This window comes from Solea solea, chromosome 20, assembly GCF_958295425.1.
Source record: "Solea solea chromosome 20, fSolSol10.1, whole genome shotgun sequence".
Lineage (NCBI taxonomy): Eukaryota > Metazoa > Chordata > Actinopteri > Pleuronectiformes > Soleidae > Solea > Solea solea.
Window position 1 is genome coordinate 13543500 of NC_081153.1, and position 25338 is coordinate 13568837.

At 40.9% G+C, this 25338-nt stretch overlaps 1 protein-coding gene across 1 annotated transcript in view; it reads right to left on the reverse strand.

The window, feature by feature from the left end:
* ctnnal1 (catenin (cadherin-associated protein), alpha-like 1) overlaps positions 1-25338 on the reverse strand; it is a 48227-nt gene that overhangs the window by 20645 nt on the left and 2244 nt on the right. The window lies entirely within an intron of this gene.

Consider the following 25338-nt stretch of genomic DNA (forward strand, 5'->3'; position numbering starts at 1 on the left):
TCATTGATAAATAATGAAAAAAAAAAAATTGATTATTACAAATAACTGATCACTTTGACACCACTGCTCATTTTTGAGCAGTGGTGTCAAAATGAGCATCAGACATCTCTGGCATTCTCCGGTGCACCTGGCACTAACTCCTAAATGAGCTGCATAGTTGCAGGATGCCAAACTGGAATCATTGCTCCTTGTTCAACATGGAAAATATGCTGCTATTCATCTAGACAACATCTCTGATAACGATCTGGGAAGCATACGGAGTCTGGAGCATGCACTAAACTCGCTTATCTGAAGACCAGAGTTTCCTGCCAGTGGAGATAACATTTTGACATGCAGTATATGATTAACCTATGCAGAGAGAAGTCACCATGTCACAAGACAAACGCCCATCCAACATCACTAACAAAACAACATTGCATTAAATATGAAAGGATAGCAACAGTCACAGCATACGGTAAAGACATTCATGTCATTGTGACATATAGGGAGGACACTGCTGGGTACACACAGAACCAACAACCCACCAAACTCAGGTGGGGCTTCTTATTGATAATTGAGGGTATTAATTATGGATGGATCAGCCATTTATTATCAATTATGTATCATGCTTGTGTGTGTGTGTGTGTGTATGTGTGTACTTCTCATGGAGACCAAAAACTAAATCTAATTTCAGAGGAGCTGGTTAAGTTCAAGACGTAAGATTTGAATTGTGGTTAGATTAAAGTTAGGGTTATAGGCATTAACTGGTTATGCTGAAGGTATTGGGATAATGCTTTGTTTAAATGAATGGACGTCAATGCAGTGTCCGAAGAAGAAAAGCTGCAACAATCTGTGCGTGTGTGTATGTGAGTGGGAAGGATCCAGGCAGCAACATAGGCAACAAAAAAGAAGGAGGACAAAAAAGTCAGAGGGAGCAGCTTTTTCCAAATGGCAAGAATTTGAAAAACACAGAAGAATGCAAAACGTACGCCGACCAGCATGGACATGATTCCATGGCTTGTGTTCACCGGCTCCATTGAAAACAAATGCACATGGCCAGGAGAGAGGGAATGTTAATGGTGGTGTCATAAAAATATAAACTGTAGGGGGAGCTCTGCAGAGAAAAAGCTCTGCTTTAATGCATTAATATTGTTTTTACAAAAGCTATTATAACAATGAGTCTATCACAGCCCTTTTTCCTGCTCTGTCTTCTCTCTACTTGAGGTTTAATCCTGGTGAAAGGAGGAGTCTTTCCTCTCCACTGTTGCTGCCAGGTGCTTGCTGACTGTGGACACTGCTGAGTTTCCCTCTGTACGATGTCTTGAAAATGATACGTGATAATATATGTTGGATTTATTGGCTCTGTACAAAGAAAGAAAAATGTAATTGGACTGAGCATCTTGGCACAGAAATGTAACATGCTGGGCCATCACAATAAAGGTCAAATGTTTATTTGAAAGCGCAGTAAACAAGTTGCTTCCTTGGTACAAAACACATGGTTGAAATTCATTTACCACAACCCTGGCGCTCTGCCTTCTTTTCAACAATGTCCCCTCAGTCACTGTCAGCATCCATCTCACTGTGTCAGTTTTGTTTTTTTTCTCTGAAAAGAGTAATAGGGTTTTTTTTTCCGTCCTCCTCATTCTGACAGACTATTGTTCTGCAGCGAGACCATGATGACCCGAAAGTGCACATGAAGCAGTTAGTTTGCTCTGTCCCTCGTCATTGTCTTTCTTATCTGCGCGTTAGAGCCTTCCCTTCCTGCGAGCACCGTCCTCTTCAGTGACTCATCCAAACTGAGCTCGATCCCTCTTAGAAAACACCAGCGTCGGGCCGGCTGACTGGACATTATGTGGTCTAATTCACACCTGTGTGATAAATGGACCACTAATTGTCAGAGGTGAGGATGAGACAAGAGTCCCAAAAGTTAGTTTACCACTAATACTACCCAGCAACAACCAAAGTTATCAGTGAGAACATGGTGAAAGCACTCGTGAGAGGACTCAGTTTAAGGAGGGACATATTTAAATCTGGAGCTTGATCATTTTAAATCATTTGTATTTATTAGAAGTAATAAATGGGAAATGAATAACACACATATAACGCAACAGACATCACTGCTGGTGCCTGTGCCTGTTAAGTATGTGTATGAGTGTAGGTGTAAACACAAGCAGCACAAGAAGAAGCCTGACAAAGAGAGAAGAGGAAGAGAAAGTGACAAGCAGACAGAGGGAAACAGGAGAGGCTCCAAAGTAACACCAACACAAAACCCCGAATACAGATCTTCCTGTGTGAAAAGAATGCTACAGCTGAGGAAAGTAAGGTTAGTTTTGACAGAGAAGAAAATGTGGATGTGAACATCGCAGAGAGTAACCAGTGCCTGGGATTTCCTCCATGAAGGGTTTAATAGGTGGGTGCATTTACTGGGCTGTGCAAACAGGAACAGAGCAGGGTGGAGGGAACATAATATTGATACAGTGCCATCACATGAGACCGGACTCTGTGTTAGTGTGTGTCAAAGGAACTTGTGTGAGTCCCATTGTGCAAACACGGAGACGACTGCAAGCACATTCCACATTTGTCAGCGCAGAAGTTCATAAAAGTGGCTGTATATTGTTTTCGATATTTTCAATAAACTCCAAAATATACCGCTTGATATTATTCACTGAAATAAGGCACGGAAATGTTTTATTTAAAGGTGCCCTGCGGAGTTTTGAGTCTCCGTTTCGTTAAAAGGACCAACTTTTGCTGTGGCATCACACGTGTGTCACACGATGGCGTCCGCAAGAATAAGAAAACAACTCTGCAGACATGATCAGATATGGAGGTTTAAACCCCCGCTCTACTGTATATTTAGTGTTACTGAACAATTCACTGCAGTTTAATCATTCAAAATGTCCTTCCTCTGTTCATTCATCATCTCTGTTTCACAAACCCCCCCCCACCCCACCCCCCTTAGAACAGGCGGCTGTGCTCTGCTGCACTCCAGCAGTGGTTGAATGCCAATGAGCATTACCAACTAAGCAGCATCGAGCCCAAAGCTTCCAAGAGCCCACAAAGGATTTATTTATGACATAAAATCCGTGAAATAGGCACAAATGTTGCTTCAAATGCAACGTTGGGCCTCCGACAGGTTTGTTTATTCAGATTATTCAGTTTTAATCTACTGTATATTGTACCTTATAGTGTGATTATACACTATATTAAAGTTTATTACTGTATGTGTCCAGATTTACCTTCTCCATACTCTTTTGTCCAAAATGAGTAGGACAATAACAATATCATAAATAAAAAAAACACACATGCGACAACTAACTCTGAACAACACAATACAACAGAGCCCACCCACTGGTAAGCAGGAAGTCCAGACTCACACACCTCAAGGACACAGTGACCCACTGTAACTCTGAGTCGAACAAAAGCTGGAAACATTTGTGGCTGCCTCCCAGGCTACTGATTCACTTTCACTGCATGGAAATGCTGGGAGAACGTTTGACGCTCTCTGTCTACTTGTTTCTCTGATCTGATTCTTGGACTGTACACTTATCCCGTATGAAAGTGGATGTTTTTGGCACATGTGTGTCATTCCAACGTTTCAGGTCTTCGGGAAGACTGAACGACAGCGGCCTCGTTTAGATTCAGGAAGGTAAAAGTAAGTGTCAACATGCTCATCCCAGAGGCCCGAGGCCCGTTTTTATTAAACACTCAGTGTAACCATTCGTCACTATAATTGCTTGCTTGGCAAGTTATGTTGGCATGTTGCTTTAAAATGATCATTTATATTCCGTATGGGTTTTGCTTGCCCTGACAATGAAAGAAGCTGAAATATAACTTGTTTTTCGCCAGAGCAAAAACACTGAGTTTAGATTAGAAAAAAGAATCCAAACAAAGGGACTTGCATCGCAGTCATCCACTCGTGGTCAAGCTCAAGCATTTCCATGTGTGAATTTGATGGTGTAAATCAAAGCTGAAGCACTATCCATCCATTCATGGTGACAGCACTGTTTATTGGTTTGTTGGCTTGTGCGTGTGTGTGTTTACGTGTGTGTGTGTGTGTGTGTGCACAAAAACAAGGATTCACTTATCTGCAGTGCTGCTATGTGTTTGAATAGCTGCTTTGGGTATGGTCAGGAAAGAGAAGGATATGAGTAGGAGAAAAACAATCTTTGTTGTTTTTAGCTGCTGATAAGATAAAAACTGAAATATGAAAATAACAAGTTTCCAGTAACTTTGTTTTGTTTTTTTCGATGCACCTAAGATAGTCATTCCCACAAATTTTGCAGCTTATGGATCACTTTCTGACAACAAACGGGGGGGGGAAAGGAAAATGTCCACATCTCATTCCAGCCTATTAAACCACAAAGGGATCATTGATGCAGGGTGAGCGGCACCAAAAAGTAAAAGTCTGGATGTTTATCTTATCCATGTCCATGTGGGTTTCCTCCGGTAGGGTTTCCAGACACAGAATCTGAACCTGTTGTGTTTCTGTTTTGCCATTTTGGCTGTTTAGTTTTCATTTGGCCGTTACTGATGAGAGGCGAGATGTGACTGGGCATTTGTTGGGGGACCATAAAAAAGGAAGAGGAAAAGGATGAAAGCAATACTGAACTTTAATAGTTGAGCAAATACCTTCCAAATTGGCCCGAGCAGACAGAAGTTCTATGCTGTGCTGGCCAAGAGCCAGACCAGAGAAGTGGAGTTAGACAGAGAGTGGGTACAGCAGGTAGATAAGGGAAAATAAGAGGAGGAAAGGAATAAAGAATAGGAATAAATCATCGACTACAGCATACTTGACCCTGTCTTGTTTCTTCTTCTTTTTTTTTACTGTACACTATATCTGACTTTTGTTTCAGTTTCCTTCCCCTTGTGACTCCAGCAGTCACAGTCTCCCTCTGCCCTCTGCTCCATCCACCGCACTTCCCCTCATCTTCTCCGCACAGTTAGAGATTAAGCTGCATCATTTAGATTATACTGTAGAGGCGTGTGCAAAGAAAAGCAGGCGATAAAGCCGCTCATTAATCACACAGCATTTCCTTTCTCTCTACAGTGAAACAAAGTTACAGGATCGTAAATTCCGAGTGTACAATGCCCATACTGTAACGACCTGAAAATCTGGCCCAAATAGAAAGTCGACTCATACCATCATCAACTAAATGTAAGATCATTTGAAGCGCTTTTAGCAGACACAATGAGAACATGTAGCGTATGTTTACAGGTCTACCTTGTTAAATTAGAACCACAACACTGCCACTCAGTTTAATGGAAAACCAAAGCGATGCAGTCTTGAATGGTCATGCATTCTTTAGGAATTACCTAGAGTCCTGTTTATTTGGTACTATACAAACTCAACTATAAAAACCCAAGACAAATGAGCTCTGACTTTCTTCTACATTGGAAAGATGCAGTAAAGCACTGTGGATACACACTCGTTGTGGTAAATGATGTATATGGTGGTGTAAGTAATGTATGACAGACGACTGCTTGTTGTTACGACGCGGTGAAAGTCACACAAAAGTCGCACTTTTTGTTTACTTTTCCCAGAGACAAACTGACCTCAGATCGATCGGATTCGAAGAACCCATGCAGTCCTACTGACATTTGAAGGCTAGAGCTGACTTGTGAAACACTCTCTCTTTCACTTTAGGTGTGAAAGAAGCGCACACGCACACGCACAATACTCATAGGCACAGTACACATTTATCTAGCTGAAACACCACGTTTCCAAGAAATAAAGGACGAGTGCAGCGATTTGGCAGTAGTGGCCACTGTGGATGATTGAGTGCAGATGGTTTCACACAGTAAGGGAGATAATTCCAAAGAAAAGTCGAATCCGAGCGTGCCTATACGGCGGCAAAATGACAGGGATAATAGCAGCTGATTTCCTAAGAAAGACGCTCAGGGAGGAGAGGGCGCAGCGCACAGAGGAGGTGATGGATGTGGGAACACAGCAGAGGGCAACAGACAGGCATGCTGACAGCCATGTGCTGCAGCCAGTAAACTGATTTGCATTCCCGTGGATTTATTCCCAAAAGACAACTACTTCCAACTCCATGTACTTTTCCCGGAGTCCTTTTATTCAGCTTTGACTGCTATTGCATTAGAACATTCCTTTCTTATTTATTTTATCCAAATAGTATGCCAGGCAGCATATGAACAGACTCCTATTCTCATTATTGCTATTCCCATATGATTTTACTGCTAGCCTTAATATTTTAATTTATGCATTTAATTAGAATTAACTCCAACATTCATTGTATTGCCCGTTATTCACATTTTGAATTGCTGGAGGAGGCATTCGCTAGTTGCTCACAATGTGTTTCTTGAACCCTCGGGTTATCTCCTCATCGAGCACTGAACAAAAAAAGAAAATAATTGTAATTTTCTTTATTGCTGGTTGCTCGGTGCTTTTATTCTGTTTGAACAGCGTCTGAACTGAGTACAGACACAGTCAACATGGTGTGTGAATATGAAATCAGACAAAGGTTACAGACCAGAGGACAAGCCCGTGTCATTAACTTGAGCCCACTCATGTATGCCGACGCACACATGCAGCCAATAAAGGCGGACAAGCAGGCGGACAGGCAGGCGGATACTGGTGTGGACATGTGAGGCAGACACTTGGGCAGAAGACGACCTGAGCTGCATGTGTGCTAGCGGCTGAACGAATTTGGATTTTAATCAGATTGTATTTCATCGGAGTTGTATGGGGGGAAAAAAGGGCAGTGTTTGGCCTTCAAGCTGACATTTGAATACGTGGGCAGGCAGATTGAATTCACAGCAAACATCAGTGAAAAAAAGGTTATCAATGAGGAATAATAACTAATGCACATAAACAACTCGAGGGGAACAAGGACCAGTGAGTAACTTGTCTCTTCAATGACACTTTTACACATGTTGAGGCCTTTTACAAAGAGAAATAAAGAAAGAACAATGAAAACGCAGCATCATTATTGCCAGTATGTATTGGTTTAAACACAAGCAGCCACATCTGATCAGTTACTTGAATCTTATTTTATTCATTAGCTGGGAAATTAGTTTAGAGTACCAACCCAGTGCATGTTTGTTCTGTGCACCTTACACTTTTACAGGCACTTATACGTCTCAAAATACTGTATGTCTTGACTCTCACCATAAAAAAAAATCACTAGTGCTTCCATTCCCATGCTGCACAAAAACACAACACATAGGCACTGATATCCATAGCATGTTTTGTGCTACTGGACGTTGTTAGGCTGTTGTTAGGATGTTCATTGATGATTCAGATAATACACAGATAAAGTTGGCATGGAACTTGTGTAAAACTTCTTTACTGTAACTGATGTTTAAGAAATGTGTGTGTGCGTGTGTGTGTGTGTATGTGAGATTAAAGGCTGACATGTTCAAAAATAAAAGGTAAATATGATGCTGGTTTAAAATTTGCTCCTCTGACCGCTGTGGCATGTAAAGGCTGCAATGTCTACGTTGTTGCATGGTGCTAGAGTAGGGAAAGGATAGCACACACACATACACACACAACTTGCATTCAACGGAGGACAATACCTCTTTTCATTCCTTCTTGCTCACGTAATTCTCTGAATAGTAGGTGGGAGGGAAATAGAGAGAGCGAGAGAGAGAGAGACAAAGAGAAAGTCAGAGAGTCCACCAAGGAGAAGCGAGAGAGACAGCCAGAGAGAGAGAGAGGGAGACAAAGTCAGAAAGGGTCAGCAAAAGGGAAAAGAGTGAGAGGAGAGAGAGCTATTTAGCAAAGGCAACTATTTAGCAAACTGCTTAGTGAAGGCAACGAGTCAATGCCTTAAACCAAATATTGAGTCACAGTGTAAAATTAGCAACGGCTCTTATTTTCTGGACTAAGTAGACAAAACTGAAATAAAATATGATCAGACTTTTGATACAAGTTCTCATTAGGTTACCGGACACATTTCAGCAGCTCCTCAAAACAATCACAAAGTTTCTTAACACTATTCGGGTGCACTACTGAGATTTATTTGTCAACTGGACGATTGACAAATGTGCGCTCTCTTCGCAGTAAAGTCTGCACAGGTGACTTTCATGTTGAAGCTGAAGTGGCATCTGACCCTGCACAACTCGAACGAGTGCGCCAGTATGGCGACATGTCAAACATTGCAGACTTTCTCTCTGGTTTCAGCTCTTGTTGCACCACAGCAAATGCTGCTGCAATGTAAATCATAATTGGACTGTTAGAGGAAATGAAATCAAGCTTGGCCAGATTAGTTGACTCATCATCAAGGGAGCTGTTGCATTTGGAAATGCAGATATGTTTTACTGGACAAAGCACTTAAACCAGGCATTTTGGACGGCCCGCAGCTTCGGTTTTATATGTATTATTAAGGCCATTAGCTCAGCTGGTAAGGAGTTGCACTTTGAAACCTGGGAGTACTGGGTTTGCAACCCAACAGTGACAGACATGCATTCAACTCCCATTATATTATCTGACTCCAGATGTGAAAGAAAGGCAGAATTTTGCCATTTGTTCACTCCTGCATGGCTTAGATTTGGTTGCAGTGCCATTTAAAAAATAACGGACCATTGACCCCAGGTAGAGTGACCCGCGGGTTTGGTCCGAAAAATTCTGCAAATAAGGCGGGTCAGGTCGGGCCTCTGGCTTCCTTTTTTCCCCTCATAAAACACATTTCTTGCAGTTGTTTGATGTGAGTCATTGCTGTTCACGTGGGGTGAAGAGTAAATCTGGCTGCCTGCTTGATGGACAGACAGGCATGCCATGATGGCGCACCACTCCACAAAGCCGCAACATTCCTGTGGCCAAAATTCAACCAGTTGCGGATGCGGCCCAAATGACAAATGTACAACAGTATGTGAAGTCCTGCCTGTTAGCTGTGCAGCAGCCAGTACAGGAGGACCCAGATGACGCAAGCCAGGAGACGGGTGCTGCGTCAACAGCAGCAGCAGCAGCAGCAGCAGCAGCACCCGCTCCCACTGCAAATAAAACACCGCGCTTCGATCAATGGGAAAATGTATTTCGGGCTGTAATTTTCAGGCCCGTTGAGAACTCTAACCCCCGGAAATCTTCACATTATCAAATCTGCCCCTTTAAAAAAGTTCAACATCAACATATTTTATGCTGACAGTGGAGTTTTACAATAACTCTTTTGGCTAAGATTTAAAATGAAGTCCAAAGTAGATTTCTATGATGGGTACATAAATCAAAAATTTAAGGATAATCACATTTTAATCTGAGGCTTCTGTCACTGGCAGTTGGCTCTAGAAGCAAAATAACTATCAGCCTGCTTCCTCTTTGCCAACATGTTTGCAGAAAAATCAAGACGACGCGCCAGTGTGTATTGTAAGGTTGGCACACAGTAGACAAACCAATAAACTAAGCTCATATTTTACAAGGGACCATTCCTTGTCAAATAAACGACAAATATAATCTCACTTATTGCCTGGTATTACGGCTTGGCATCGATTCTTGGTCCTCTGCCACTGTTCAAGTGTTCATGGCCTATGTGAACTCTCCACGAGATGGAGCTTTCCAAAATCGAGGGGATGGAAACATGGCTCAGGTTTTTTTTCCAGATTACATTTTTGTGATTGTTTCACATGAAGAGACGTATTTATCTCCAGAGCTTCATGACTGAATAGCTTCCCCATTCGTGTGCCATAACAGGGTACAGTTTCCACTCAGGAGACAGAAGCTAAAGGGGAAGGAGAATGGGCTGTGTGCTACCTGGTACTCCATCTTGGCTGTCGAAAAATAATGGGAAATCTATCAAGTCTTAAGTGGGCCCAATGAGCGTGCTGAGCAGAAAGCTCTCCAGAGTCGCTCTGACCTGAGCCAGCTGTAGTTTACCCTATGACAAACTCCGACAAGCCAAGTCAAATCAATTTTGATTAAAACATCAATCATGTATTTCTGATGCCCTTACAGCACTTTCATTTAAATGTTTGGTTCCCCAAACCATAATTCACGTTCAAGTCGGAAAAATGTTATTTATGTAAATAAATAAATAAAAAACAGTATAGGACGGACCTGGGTTTGTTATATAGTGCATGAACGGCAAACACATAATCTCTCTTGAAAGCGGAGCATTACTACAGTGTGTAATCAGTCAGGCTGATATGAGGTGCAGGAAGCCTAGAGGAACCAGCGGCAGCAGCAGATAAGAGGGAATGATAAACCTGGGAGAGAAACAGACAGACAGCTGTGATGGGAGAGATAGACGGGAGAATGGCAGAGGGCATACAGTAAATGAGGAAAAGGGGGAGGACAGCTGAGATGGACAAAACCACAAGCCATATCTAAGCTGAGCTGAGAGGAGCTACATGGGGAAATAAACTGACAAGACGTCTTTACCAGCTCACTGTATTGTATCCAAAGAGGGACATTGGAATAAGAGATGAGACAGATTGAGTTGTTTGAACCCTGATTTAGTGCTGGGGGGAGGGTTATGAATCCATTTATGCTCCTTACCGCAATCTAATATTAACTTAGATGGGAAGGTTAGGGGGGAAATAATCGATCGCTGTTTGGAGATCACCGGACCATGGCACAAACTTCTGCTGTAGCTCACCAACATCTATGAAACTCCCGAACAGCCAGAAATGTAATGAACTAAAACAAAAAAACAATCATGTTTGACACAATTTATGTGCATAACAGAAAAGCCTAATATTTTCGGGTGTGCACATCCAGCTATGAAAAATTGTTTTTGTTTTTTTTAAAAAAAACCATCTCATCCATCTCTGATGAGCTGTTAGATACGGGTTAGTTAAGCTGAAAAATGCACTTTCTTGCTGCGAGACAGATGAGGACACGCCAGCTGCAGCTATGTAGCTGAAATTGGAAAATACAGTGATACAGTCAGTCTATGTCAAAGATTAGGGATGCATGATATCTGACGTTCTGTGTCTTCTGTCGTGAAATTAACGTACATACTCACGTTGAAGCAGATGTAGATATACATTTTCGTCATTGTGCAACATAAATGAGCATCAGACAATAATAGTTGCAGAGGGGTGCCAACATAGAGGTCAAGGAGGTAGCAGCCGATTTGAACCTCCTGTTTTAGTCCATAGTCATATATTTGATAATACAATTTAAAGGTACTATCGGCTGATACCGATGCCGTGCCAATAATATGTATCCCTACATCTACTCAACATCTCTAATGGTTGCAAATGGATTAATCTGGTGATTAAATCTATTAGTTGCCAATTTGTTTTGGTTTGTCCACAAATTGGAGCAAAGAAACTAGAAAAGAACAAATTTAGGAGCCTGAAATCAGAACACTTGCTTTTATTCTCCTTTTTTTTCTTCCTGTAGCTACACAGATTATCATTTATGAAAAAAGTTGGCAATTAATTTAGAGTTTAATGTTCTGTTAATGATCGATTAATAAATCAAATCTGAGAAATGCATTCATTTATCTCAGTAGCAAAGCCTTTAAACAATATTATAAAAGTAATGCTGTAAATAATCATACCATATGAGTCTCCATTTTAAAGCTATTTAGAGCATTTGTTCTCAGGTGAACACAAAACGATGGAGGTTCTGTGGTCAAATAAATCACATCTGTTTCCCTGGGTGTTTCATTAGTGAAGCTCCAGCCTATACGCTTCCTTCCAGTGAGTGGGTGATGATAATAACGCTGCATGTAGAACGGCGGGCATCTGTCAGCAACTGAAAACCCACCAACAACATCTGACTTTGCAACAAATATTTTGGAGGCTGCGACAAACCGAAAACACATGTCTTCTTGTTTATTTCAGGCGCATGCAAAATTCCATATAACACTGTATAAAACTATTTAAAATGGGCAGCAGACAAATCACACTCCACCCGAGATTTGCACGGTAACTAGGCAACCGACTGTACTGTATGTAGCCACCCTGACAGCACTGATATCTTCTATCAAAGCAAGTTTTCACAAAACATCCAGGGTTTTATATCAAACCATATCCGGCCTGGCAAAAGAGCAATTCAGATGAAATTCCACCCATTTGGAATTGTACACCATGTGTATGCACATATTTCTTCAGGCTACACTGAGCTCTTTGTTCCATAGTGGAGCTAGTTCTTTTAGGGATGTTTGCTTCATAATTTCCCCCCGCATAAATCTTTTGAGAGGATGCAGCAGTTGCATCACAAATGACATACATGTGAGGTCTCCAATCCCTCCATCAGATATGACTGCTGGCAACATTCATTCAGAGAAAAGTTGCGAACCTCTGAACTGCACAGAAAGGCGTGTGTTTCATTTCACTAATTAAATAAGACCTGCAGCTCTGTAATAGCTTATTTAAATAAAATTGCATGAAACAATTGGTTCCCTTTCAGCAAGAGAAGAGGCAAAGAAAACAAAACAATACAATTAGGTGGAGGGTTTCATTTGCTGTTATTGAAAATAAATAGGTCAAAATTTGCAAATTAATGAGTGGCTTACTAAATCCATTCACAGGGCACATGGCACGCTGCGCTGCATAGAAGAATGGGAGTGCTCCACAAAGTCAACCATGAAAATATATTTCTCCTATTAGTTTAATAACTCGGAAAAGACGGCGACAAATCGCCTTCAAAAGAAACACATTTACGTAGGTTATGACTAACATTCCTCTTTGAAATCTCTAGACCCAAGTACCAAAAAGTTAAAAAAAAGGAAACACTATGGCCCTGAGCACAGTTCATACTTTGTTCTTTCAAACTCGCTGACTCCAAACTTTGATTGTCCCCCTCCACGATTCCTCTGTGTTGTTGAAATTTGATATGCGACTACTTGAAAAGGGCAAACTCCAGCTCCTAATGAGGCCCTATTGTATTCTCCATTCTGTTTCTCAATTATCTCTCAGTGAGGATGTCCCGGGTCACCGGTTAAGATTGATGAGAACCCAAAAAAGGTGGTGCTGTAAATCGATCATGCAACCTTTCAGGGGGCTTTTCCTCCAGATGAATCATCCCCCAGCTCCTTTCAAATAAAATCACAAGTCCAATCTATGAAACAATTGATATGTGACAGTGAGGCAGTCAGGCTTCGTGAAACGTGATCATGAGGGCAGCAAGATTTCTAACCTCCACAGATTAGCGTTTCGGGAGTTAGTACGCGTTTACCCTTAATGACTTTAAGGGTAAACGTGTGGTCAATGGAGCAGCCGTTGCTCAAACACCTGTCTTCTATAGCCACCATTGGAAAGTCATCCACTCCCTCTGGTTTACTTCACACTGAGCCACGTTTAATGACTGGCTAATTATAGTAAGTCCTCAACAGGATAATCCTAACTGCTTGCCAACTCAGGCTCGAGAAACAGTCCATCAGTCAACGTGATAGGTAATTACAAGAAATGGACAAATAAAAGTGTGTGCTGAACAGTGTGTGAAAGTGCCTTAACTGGACTGTGTGACAGCATGATCTGCATGAAAAACAAAATAAAAGAAGAAAAAAAAAACATGAATGACTGCAGTGGCTGCTGGAAAGACCTTTTACGATCTGACTCTGACACCCCATTCCCTTTGGTTGAAAAAAAAGCCCCATTTAATCCCATTTAATGGCCAATGTGAATGTATTTAATAGGCATTCACTTCCAGGTCAAATGACTTAAATGCACACAGGTTGTTCACATGTCAGACCACAGTGAACACACTCATTTATTCTTCCTCTGTTTTTGCCAGCGATGTGCCATTGGAAATCATTTCTTCTGTCATCATCATCGTCTTAATGACTGACAAAGAGAGACCAACCAAAAAGGTGCAAAATAGTAGCCACTGTAACATTATCACTAAGGGCTATGGTGTTGTTGTTTTTCCTTCATTCATTCGTGATGCAGGGTTTTGAAGGAAAAAAACCTCACTTCCCAGATATACCCACAACATGATGATTGATCCAGGGATTGTAGCTTTTAAAGAATACATTTAAAAAAAACATACATACAGTATACACATGCAAAGTGCATGTGTATACTGCGTGTTAGGGTGAGGTAATAGTTAAGTAATATTAGACTGCATATTGTGATATCCTTTTCTTCAATATCATGTATAACAAAGATCCATGGTTGTGCACCGTGCAAACACAATGTGAGCCACATAATTGCTATTGCATGTTGTGCCTCAGACAAATTAAATGTTGTGTTTGTTGTTTTGTGTCCATCAAGAATTTCTTAAACTTTCACTTTGGGGCAAAACCTTATCTTAAATGATCTGGACTTTTACTGTGATGATTATCAATGCCTCCTCCCCAACTCATCCATATCAAACAAGATAACACAGATTGCTCACTAATGTCTTGCACTCCAGTCTCTACACTGGAGTGACTGCTGTCATCAGTCAGTCATCATCTACCGCTTTATCCTCCACCAGAGGGTTGCGGGGGGTCCTGTGCCAATCTCAGCTACATCGGGCGATAGGCGGGGTACACCCTGGACAGTTCGCCAGTCCACACACAGATAGAGAAAAACAACCATTCACTCTCACAGTCCAATTTACTAATCCCCACATTGCATGTTTTTGGACTGTGGGAGGAAGCCGGAGAACCCGGAGAGAACCCACGCACACACGGGGAGAACATGCAGAAAGGCCCTTGTTCCAACCGGGTCTTCTAGCTGCAAGGCAAGAGTGTTAACCACTACACCACCGTGTGACCCCAAATGTGTCATGTTTTATTGAATTGTGGATTTCCACTCTCCCCCCTCGTGTGCTAGGTTTCCCATTGTGCCTTACAAGCAAAAGGTTATACTATCTTTAAATGATAATCCTATTGACACCACATACGACAGGATTCACATTGTTTAAGCAGAGGTAAAATAAATCAAATTAAAATTAAAAAAAAGGAGGAGCAGGAGCTGCTGTGTCTGGCTTTTACGCCCTGCAGCACTGGAAGTAAAGCCTTCTGAGTTGCCTATTGAAGTTCAAATCAAACACAAGTGTCTGACAAAAGAGTGGAAATAATTCCACCTCCAGAATTTTTGGCCTCCCCATTTCCAAGCCTTTCAAAAAAAAAATGCTTCACAGATGAAAGGAGGGAGATGGGAAGATAAGAAGTCAGGTATGGAAGAACTTCAACATGAATGCAAACTACTACCCCCACAGTGAGAGAAATCCTCACCCGGAGGCAGAAAAACTGTGTTTCTGTATGTGGTTTGGTTTTACATTTAAGAAGAAAGGGATTTTAAAAAATAAGTGAATGACTGCATTAATAAATCAACCAAGTGTGTGTCACACCAACGATCAAAACCCTCAGTAAACACAGACACTGACTGAAATGGATGATTCATTGATGAATTTGGGTGAAGGAAGCAAGGTGAAGTTCAAACCCCGGGGGGGGAAATGCACCAACTCATGCATACCAGCCAGAGTAGAGTGCATAAAGGTCTCACCCACTGAGAGCTTTGACTTTTGACCCCAGCTGCAATGTCGCCATAAAGAATACATAGACACAATGTCAGATAGCACTTGCACTGATGCACACAGGAGCTTGAAACATGAACCCTTGAAGGAATGCACTCCCCCCCCCCCCACCTCCACTAAGACTTCAGTCTGCATAATGGCCTGTGTTGTGACACACTGGCTCTCTTACGAAGGCCTTAGAAAAAAATGCTTTACTACATTCACGACATGACACGTACTTACACGTGTTTGGAGTTCTATAAGCACTTAATGAAAAGCCTCAAAAGCCATTTGCTTGAACCGGTAACTTGAGCCTCCACATTAGACGCAGAATGGAAAAACTTATCAGTCAGCCGATATTAATTAATCCCTTCGTCTTCTACCGCCTTATCCTCCACATGAGGGTCGCGGGGGAGCACTGGTGCCAATCCCAGCTGACATAAGGAGAAAGACAGGGTCACACCCTGGTCAGGTCGCAGTCTATCACAGACCCAATCAGCCGATAAATATCTTAAACATAGTGCAGAACTGTAGAGGCAGACCATACGTGTTATATTTATTTAGGTAAGTAATTTCTGTATCATTTGATAATGGAAACAAATGAGCCAATTATATTATTGGCTATGGGCTGCCCTGATTTCCTAAGATAAACATTGGCATTTGCCACAAAAACATTGGTAACTCAACATACGTGCAAGAATCAAATCTAAACACAGGAATAAATCCCTATGATGTCCCTAATTCTTTTAAACACAGGTTTCCACACTCACCACAATAATCACATTAAAAAACAACAAAAAAAACGCTCCTTTCAGTCCCTCTGATAAGATGTTGAGCATCCACAACAACCAGAACTTTATTTATAGAGTGTGAGGGAGTTTAACTTATTTATAGGGGTTGGCACTGTGTGTTAAAGTTGACACACACACACTGGGCTGTGTTTCCCGGCTGGCTGGCCCCCAGCTGCCACCCGCTGGCTCAAGTCACTGTGAGGCAGTGATCAGAAGAGAACACCCAGCTAATACTGATGGGGCTGGCTGTTGGGGAGTTTCAAGTTATACTTTTTCTTTTTACTTAATCACGGTTAGCTGCAGAAGTTCAATACTGTAATTGTGATTCACCGCATTTCACAACAGATTTTAAGTCCATATTAATGCTGTGATGCAAATCTTACTGTATCTTGATTGGGATTCAAATAGATCCAAAGAAAGTTACTTCATGAGCGTGGGATTTATTGGATCATTTTAAATAAAATGGAGTGTTGAGGAAACATAATGTCTACTTGAGAAATGTTAATGCAACATCATTTGCACTTTGCAGGAGTTCCAATTTAGTTGCCTTCTCTGTCTCTTACAAGCTATTTGATTATGTGAACCAGCAGAATTATCTCTCACCACCTCTCAGGCGAGCTGCAGCTTCATTGATTAATTTTTTTTCATTTCCTGACTAAGCAGGTGATCTCAGTGATCTGCACACAGCTCGCCCTTCCTCTCCCTTTCAAAAAAAAATGACCATTTGAAATGTCAACTTTAAAAAAAGAACTTCTCTTACCATCTTTGTATTTCTACCAGTACAAACAGTAGGTCTTTTAAGGTCTTTCAAGTCTTTTAAGATCCTATCTGCTTGTGGTTTCAACACTCCGATGGCTTCCAAAAACATTTCCCCTGAAGATATATGATGGTCAGACAAAAGGGAGCATGAATACCGTAATCTTGATCGCCCTCGGGCGTTCTTTGTCAGAGAAAGATACGTCACAATCTGGCTCAGCTGGTTACACGCTGTTCCTGTTACTGGTCTTCAGAGTAGGTGTGGGTCTAAGGATTATGTCTCAGTTTACAAAACAGAAGAAGAGGGGGAGAGATGTTATTGGAAGCAGTCAGGCTGAGATTTTCCAACTCTGAGTGCTACCTGTGGCCCCTGGCTAGGTTTTCAGTGGGCTGCATAATTAATGAGGTGATATGGGGACACTGGACTCTCAGGAGAGGCGAAGATTAAAAGTGAAAAATCAGGAGCTTAAGTGGAGAAACTAAGCTCAAGGCTGAAGTCAGAGAATGAAAGAGCAGGAGAGGAAGATGTGTGACGGGAAAACACAATGTGTAGAGCAGCAGAGAATAAATGGAGAGGACACGAACTAGGGGTGGGAGTCACAGGGTATCTCACGATATGGTCCACAATATTGCGATTGCAATACATTGCATGACAATCATGCATCACGATATCTGTCTAACTCTAACTAAAAGTGCAGGAATTCTCTATTTAACAAAGTGCATAAAGTCTATGTATTGAACGTGGGTGAGGCATCTCTTAACGTAGCTTTCACCGCCATTATCCCACTGTAAACTCCCTCTTCTTTAGCCAGGTAACTTCTGCCCAATTTCCCTCATTCATTTGAGCAGCACCGCTGCCTGCTACAAGACATCAAGCACCACGGTGAGTGGCGAGTGAAACTGGCATTGTTATGGCTTGAATTCCAGAAAATGTCTAAAGAATTAGGTCCAGACATAATCGGGGACGAGTGAGAGCTGGGTCAGACGCTTTCACAGCAGCGGGACAGCTGGTCTCCCTCTGACATTATCCAGAGATTTGGCTAGGTAGCTGGCAGGAGACATTCAGGACCAAAAAGACTTTTCCAGGCGTTTGTCGTCAAGCATCGAACCCCTTTGGACAATTTCAGGAACGTGTTTCGGACTTCAGCGCATGTCTGAAAGCGGCTTGAATGAAGAACTTCTAGAGTTTCCTGACCTGATACTGCCAGTTCTGAAATCAAAGTGATGTTCAGTGAAATTTATCAGATAAATTATGAAATAAATTCGGTCAACTTTGTAGTAGCATGTACAAAAATGAGAAGAGGCAGTGACATAGCAAAATGAAATGTTTTTAATTTCTGACTGCCTTGAATAAGAAAAGATAAGAAAATGTTTGGCATTCTCAGCGTTCTATGTCCTTCACTGTTCTCTCTTTGTTTCCCTGTCATGTCAAGCGTCATCTCTGTGAAAGAACTCATTATCTTGAGGAGAGAAGTTCAAAGACACTTCAAGAAAGCAATTAATACACACAGGACAGACCAACGTTTTCCTCAGTGGTACAGTCAGCAATGTCACAGCTGGAGACTGAGGAAAAAGAACAAACAAGAGCCCAACTAACACTGGATTTATGGGGGCCTGCGTCAAATTTAGTGAATCCACGTTAATTATTATTCAATTTTTTAATTAAAAAAACTTAATGAACACACTTTCTTTCCAAAGGAAAAGTGCCACTGCCTACAGTTTAACGCAAACAAAATACTTGAAGCAATTCTGCATTATTCACAATGTAAAGTGCAAAGTGAGTTCACGGTCTATAGTGTGTTTATTTTCTGTCCAGTCATCTATTTTAAGGCTGTTCTGTAAAAACATAAATTTGTCAACACTCTGCACCAAAGGAGATCTTCTTGCAGCTGAGAAAATTGTTTCCCTGACTGTATGAAATGTCTAATGCTTCCTTCACTGTCAAGTCCAACTTATTTCAAAGTGCCGTACTGGTACAAGTGCAGCAGCTCGAGGTTTAACTTTTGTGAACGTGCACTTTCTTCGCCGTTTACAGGGGAGCAGGGCTGGAGACGTACATTGAACAATTCATCTTTTTTTTCTCCATTCCGGTTGTAGCTAATAAAACGACTCTATGGCACCATTACTCGTATTAACATCAGCCAAAGTTCATTGCCGTCAATCAAAGTAAGACAAAGAATAATCTTTGAATAATAACCTTTGTCATACTGCAGTGTCAATATATGCTTTAAGAGAGGAGATGGAGGTGTTGAGTATCAGATTTATATGAGGCCCACACTCTCAGACTTTGAAAACTCCTGGTATGAAGAGAATAAGTTAAAGTTGCATAACATTTGATATAGAGTAAATTATATAAAGCATATTTTGAAAGCTTTTTCATTATTTTTTCATAGACCTGAATTTTCCTTGATATGCAAAGCCTCAGACCCCACACTGCCAACAACTGTCCTCGCCTATGTCGTGTGCACATGACTGGAATTATCACATGATGTGACCCGGGAAACCGCCAACAAAAAGCAATGAGAGAGTGACAAACCTTTGCCTGCCAAAAACTGCTCTGTTTACCTGCAATTGTCCAGGCAGCAGACACCAAAGATAAATCGAGTGATATCTAGTGTTCGATACAGTGATATATTGCGATATTTTGCGTGGTGAAAAAGTATCACTATTTTTAGCACATCTTTTTTTTTTATTTGACATTTCAGTCCTTTGATGGAGCTGTTATGTGAAATTTTGAAATATCATGATAATATCATACTGTGACTTAAATATACTAGGGGTTAGCTCTCTTGCCTTTGCAGCAAGATCGGTCGGACCTTCATGTGGAGGATAAAGCGGTAGAAGTTGGATGGACTGAAATATACTGTACGTGACAAGGCGAGAGGGAGAGCACATGCCGGCAGTATTACAGTCACAATCTTGCACGTCTTCAAATCTCTATCGGTTTTCTATGCTGTGTAGAACGAGTAGGGAGCCAAATGTAGAATGTTAATGCTCACCACATTTCATAAAACCCATCTAATACACATCCATTATTGATACCTTGACTGAAATGTTGCAAATATATATATATATATATATATATATATACAGTATATATATATATATATATATATATATATATATATATATATATATATATATATATATGTGTACATATGCATTCACAGATATTTTCTAAAGCCACAGAGTAATTCATGTCAGTCAGAACGTTCTGCTCTGTGAGTGTCTGTGCATCTGTTTTATCACACAGGGTGCTTCTACTGAGACTGGCCAACACAAAACAACATGCTACATTAGGCACCATATTCCCGCTGATAGAGATCTCTTCCTGGTGCCAACACTTATGAGATTTCTCATTACTATCTAATCATCGTAAACTAAGAATGTGCTGTAAATACAGGCTGTTGACGACAATGCTAATCCTCGAATAGCCACGAGCAGCGTTTTGGAGGAACATTTGCACGAGGCATGTAATTGATAATAGGTTGAACACAAAAGGAGAGAACGTGGAGCTGGAGTAAAATCAACATTGTAGTGGTCACAGTGGGGCAAAAACAAGTGAAAGTTAAAGAATCTTGTTAAATGATCATTTCTTCATGAGCAGAATACAACAAGCACTCATTAACCACAAATCTGTGAATGTGTTATACTGAATGTCACGGTGCACAAACACATTATATCGATATATACTGCTCAGCCAGAATTAACCGAAATAAGCTCTGTAGGAACAGGCCATTCCAACTTAATATTCTCTCATAATGAGAGGGAGGTTCAATCAATACTTTATCAACCTCTCAGCTATAGTAATGCATCACATTGGGGGGGGGGGGGGCAGAAAGAAACTTTCCCTGAGACAATTAAAAGCACTTAACGCTATAACACACAGCTGTCAGATAACGTAAATTGCAAGAGGGTGAGATAGCTTTTTTCACCATTAAGGTTACTGTGCTGCACTGATCCCCTGAGGCTGGTTATTTGGATTGGGTCTAAGGCATTTTTGCACACACACACACACACACACACACACACACACACCTTCCTCATCGGTAAGTATATCAGCCAGGGAAGAGTCAATGGATCAACATGTCAGGCAGACCCTTTTATCGGCACTTACAGAGAACAGCAATCTGTAATGACTCCCTTGATAGCAACAGTGAGAAGAGCGAGAGAAGGCGGGGGGGACCCAGCAGTCATGCACCCTCACAGGCATGGGGGGAAAGTAGCCTTCAGGATAGAATGAGCGAGGGCGGGAGCTTCAGTGGTGAAGTGTAATCATCGAAAGATGAGAATGTGATTTTCCAAACTGACAAAGTTAATGACTAAGCAACTACTTAAACAGAAAACAACAGGCGTGGAGTGGAATTACATCTCATTTCAGCTTGATGACACAACACTGCTGACTGCCCGTGTGTACTACTGTACCACTGAGGGAGGACTTGACTCAGGCGCCTATTTTCTCAACAATTAAGTGAGTCAGCCTCACTGTGATTCATATACAGCGTTGGATTTCTGAATCAGGGGCTAGCTGCTGAAATAAATAAAATACTTTATTAGGGATAAGCTGATATAATATAAATAAGAAAAATGTCATATCTGATATGATCCAAAAACACAAAATCTCACATTAATGCTTACCTAAGAACAGATAAATGTGGGCTGTTTATTTCTTCTTAATAGAAGGAGAACATTTGTTACACAATTTGAACATGGTGCTTTTCAAATAGCTGGTTAATGCATTAGGCCAAATGTGTTGTTAACAGCTTGGTGGATTAAAACGTGTAAAAACACATGTACCAGACTTCCTCTGTATCCCTAGATAATCAAAGCGGTGTCATATTACGATACGTGGTATTGAGCCATTCCCATTCAAAAGTGGGCAATCAGCCTGTCGCAAACCGGAAGAGACGAAAGATAAGTGCACTATTGGTAAATGAAGGTCCGTGTGTACGGCTGTGTACGGCTGTGTACGCATTAGCCGTTCCTCAATAACAACCCAGAGACAATGACACAACAGAAAATAAATGGTGGCTCTCGTGGTGCCAGGCTGACCTGAGCTGAAACAGTGTTATCACACCCAGTCCTGTGTTATTAACTCCCACAAAGGCTTGAAGGCTGATAAGGTTACAAGTCATGGCAGCAACAAAAAAAACTGCAGGTGAATGCATATTTAACACCGTTTTCTTTTTCTTTTTTTTGTCATCCACAAGCAAACATTTACACAAAACAAAAAAACTGAGTATGAGCACACAGGAATCCTCCATTCCTCTCCCACACACACACACACACACACACTCTAATACACACATTAAAGGCTTATTTTTTCTCATTCTTTGGAGGTGAATATATTTTAGTCCGTGGGTGTGCATATGCATGCTTGTGGCACACTGTAATCCTCATGCGGCTTCACCTCCATGCCAAGGACCGATTTGTCTTCATTATCATCGCACAGCTGGAGGAAGCAGATCTGTTCAGGCTCGTGGCAACACAAATGCCTCTCTGTCTGAACATAAAAAACAACTTCACTACCTGGACATTTGTCATGTCACACCACGACAGTGCCAAGAACATTAAGAGGGAAATAGTGTCTTGTACCTCAATAAAAGTCAATTTCCAATATTTCGGAGGAGGATAAAAATGTGACTGATGGCCATGCTTACAGAGCTGTTAAATAATGAGTAAGTTTATGTTGTAGTTGTCAGCATTTTATTTAATGTGGAATTTATCTGACAGTACTTTTCCCGTCTGCTTTTGAAAAATATATTTTTCAGGTCCAATTATTGCAGAAACACTTTTAAGAAACGCCTGGCTTGGCCTTTGCAAAAGAAAAGAGAGAAATAATTAAGCAGGGATAGCTATGTAATCACAAGACCAGCGTGTCACAAGCTTTTAAATGTTCACCGATGTGATCAAAGTCTTGGATTTGCCTCCCTTGGCCTCGTTCGCTCCCGTACAGTTTTACCTCGAAAAAACACCTCCTCCGTCTGCGGACCACCATGTCTGCACAGCCCACAAACAGGGCCGCTGTGTTTTTACTAGGAACAGACCACGGTTATGAAAAACCCGAGCACCGAACTGTTATTTCACTAATCACCCCTTCACAACTGGAATTGCCTTTCAAAGTAAAAGCAGCCAGATTACTGCTAATTGCCTTCCAGCTGGCAGTGGACCACATCACAGGTAAGACGCGCACAAGAGCAGACACGTTTCCCTTCTCTCTATGTGATGCCCATTCCATTTTTGACCACCACCGGTGCAATTCATTACCCTCACCATGGCCCTCACAATGCACATCCATTGGTATGGAGATGGCAGTCGGTGAAAGGGTGAAGTAAAGCACATTCCTAGCTGAAGAAAATCACGTCTGCTAAATAAAGAAAAGGCCCTTTCTGTCTTATTAAGGATAAAGTGAATGGTCTAGAAAACACCCAGGTGATGAAAACACTTTGTTTAAACACAGTTCAATCTCAGCGCAGCCATAGATATTTAGACTAAGTGTCAATAAAAATGCAAACGCAAGAGATCTGTATAACAGGTGAAGATAGAGACATGAAAAGAGAAGTGAGTGGGAGTGTTTGGATGTGTCTCTTGTGTCTTGTGTGTGTATGTGTGTGTAGTGTGCAAGGATGGGAGTCTCCCAGGCCTATAATTACACCCCGGTGGGAGTGCAGCAGATAACACAGGCCTGAGGATATCAACGTCACAACAAAACAAGGGGAGGAGAGAGGTATTATAAAATGGGGGATCGTGCACATGACACCTTATCAAACACAGACTTTCTACAGTGACACCTGTTTTCATTTCCTCCTTGATAGTTATCTAAAGACTCAAAAAACAAGTATGCAAACAGACACAAAGAAAGAGAAAAACATACAAATAAACATAAAAGTTAGTGGGTTTTACACTGAAATAATTCCATTAAAACCCATATAAGGAAATAATGACTCTCAGAATCGCCATGTAAACCTCTTAACGGGATTATCTTACACTGTGGCTGTAAACAGAGCTCCACAGCTGCGTTTAACATCAGTCCTTCTAATGACTATTGACAGATTTCAACATTTAATTTTCATTTCATTGGCAATTTTACTGACAACACAGACCCAAATAAAGCAAGTGATGGAGGTTAAATTGTCCTGGAGATGCTATTTCCCATTAGCAAGTATAATAAAAAAAACAATACTTTATTAAACATGCACTATAAACAACTCATATTCAATATTTGCAACTAAAATCACCCTAAATTCAAATTAAATCACGTTGAATGTAATTTTCTACAATTTAATTGAAAAAAAAGTCTCACTTTTTGCAGATAACAGTCTTAAATGTGTGTGACTAATACAAACCAATAGAATCTTCATTTACTGCTTTAAAAAAATACTTTACGAATGTGAATCAGTTATAATACTGCACGTCAGTCAAGGTACAAATCTACACAGCTAGTCATATTTATAGCATATCTACTGTAGTGTTGTAATCTGCGTGAATATAACTGAAAGCTGACCGTCGCTTTGATGACATCACAACAACAACAACAAAATGTCAAGGAGGTAACAGTCCTTGGAAATGTTGTTTCTTTCAACACTGCAGAGCTCCGTTGCTATGGGGACCCGTTTCACACTTTTTCTTTCTTTCATTCAAAAAAAAAAAAGGTTGGGAAACATTGTCCTTGAGGCCCACTATTCAACATTGGACTGGACTGTAATATATACTGAATCTGGTTACAGTATAGTTGCTACTGTGGCATAGACTGAATCAGAGCCCCTCTCTCTCTCAGCATGCAGGAAGGTGCCTGGAGTTAGTGAATAACTTTTGTCAGTGTTACAGTAATGCATGGATGTGTACAACCAAACTACAAAATGTTCTTTTCAGTGCATCTATACGTATCATAGAGATCAAATGATCAATTACTTTTTCATCATTTAAAAAAAATTTAAAAAATGTTGCATTAGAGTATAGTAGTTAACCCTTTAACACCTAAGCCTCAAAATTTCTTTTTAACGATTTAACAATTTTAACGATAAAGGGGCCAGAACATGTCCTGTGAGTAAGTACCTATTTTTCCAGGATAACTTTCAATATCTGGCAGTAACTTACAATCTACTGCATGTTAAAATAGTGTATTAACAGTTTAAAATGAAGAAAAACTAAAAGTTGTATTGAGAAAAAATACACTGTAGATTGATTCACCAGCTTCCTGCAACAGCATGAGTGAAATTACCGTAATAAACACATGTTGGCTTTGACTTTGCAACTTCTCAGCTTTCAGAAACCGTTGCATAATAACGGTAATGCGTAATAAAGTGCGCTTGCGCAAACGGGCCATCTGCGATATGCTCAGCGTTAAAGGGTTACCAGTATCTCATGTGGTAATCTAGTTTCCAATCTATAAAACAGCAAATATCAAACTGAATCTTGACTTCAAAAAGTTATTTCACATTTCAGATCACAATATATGAC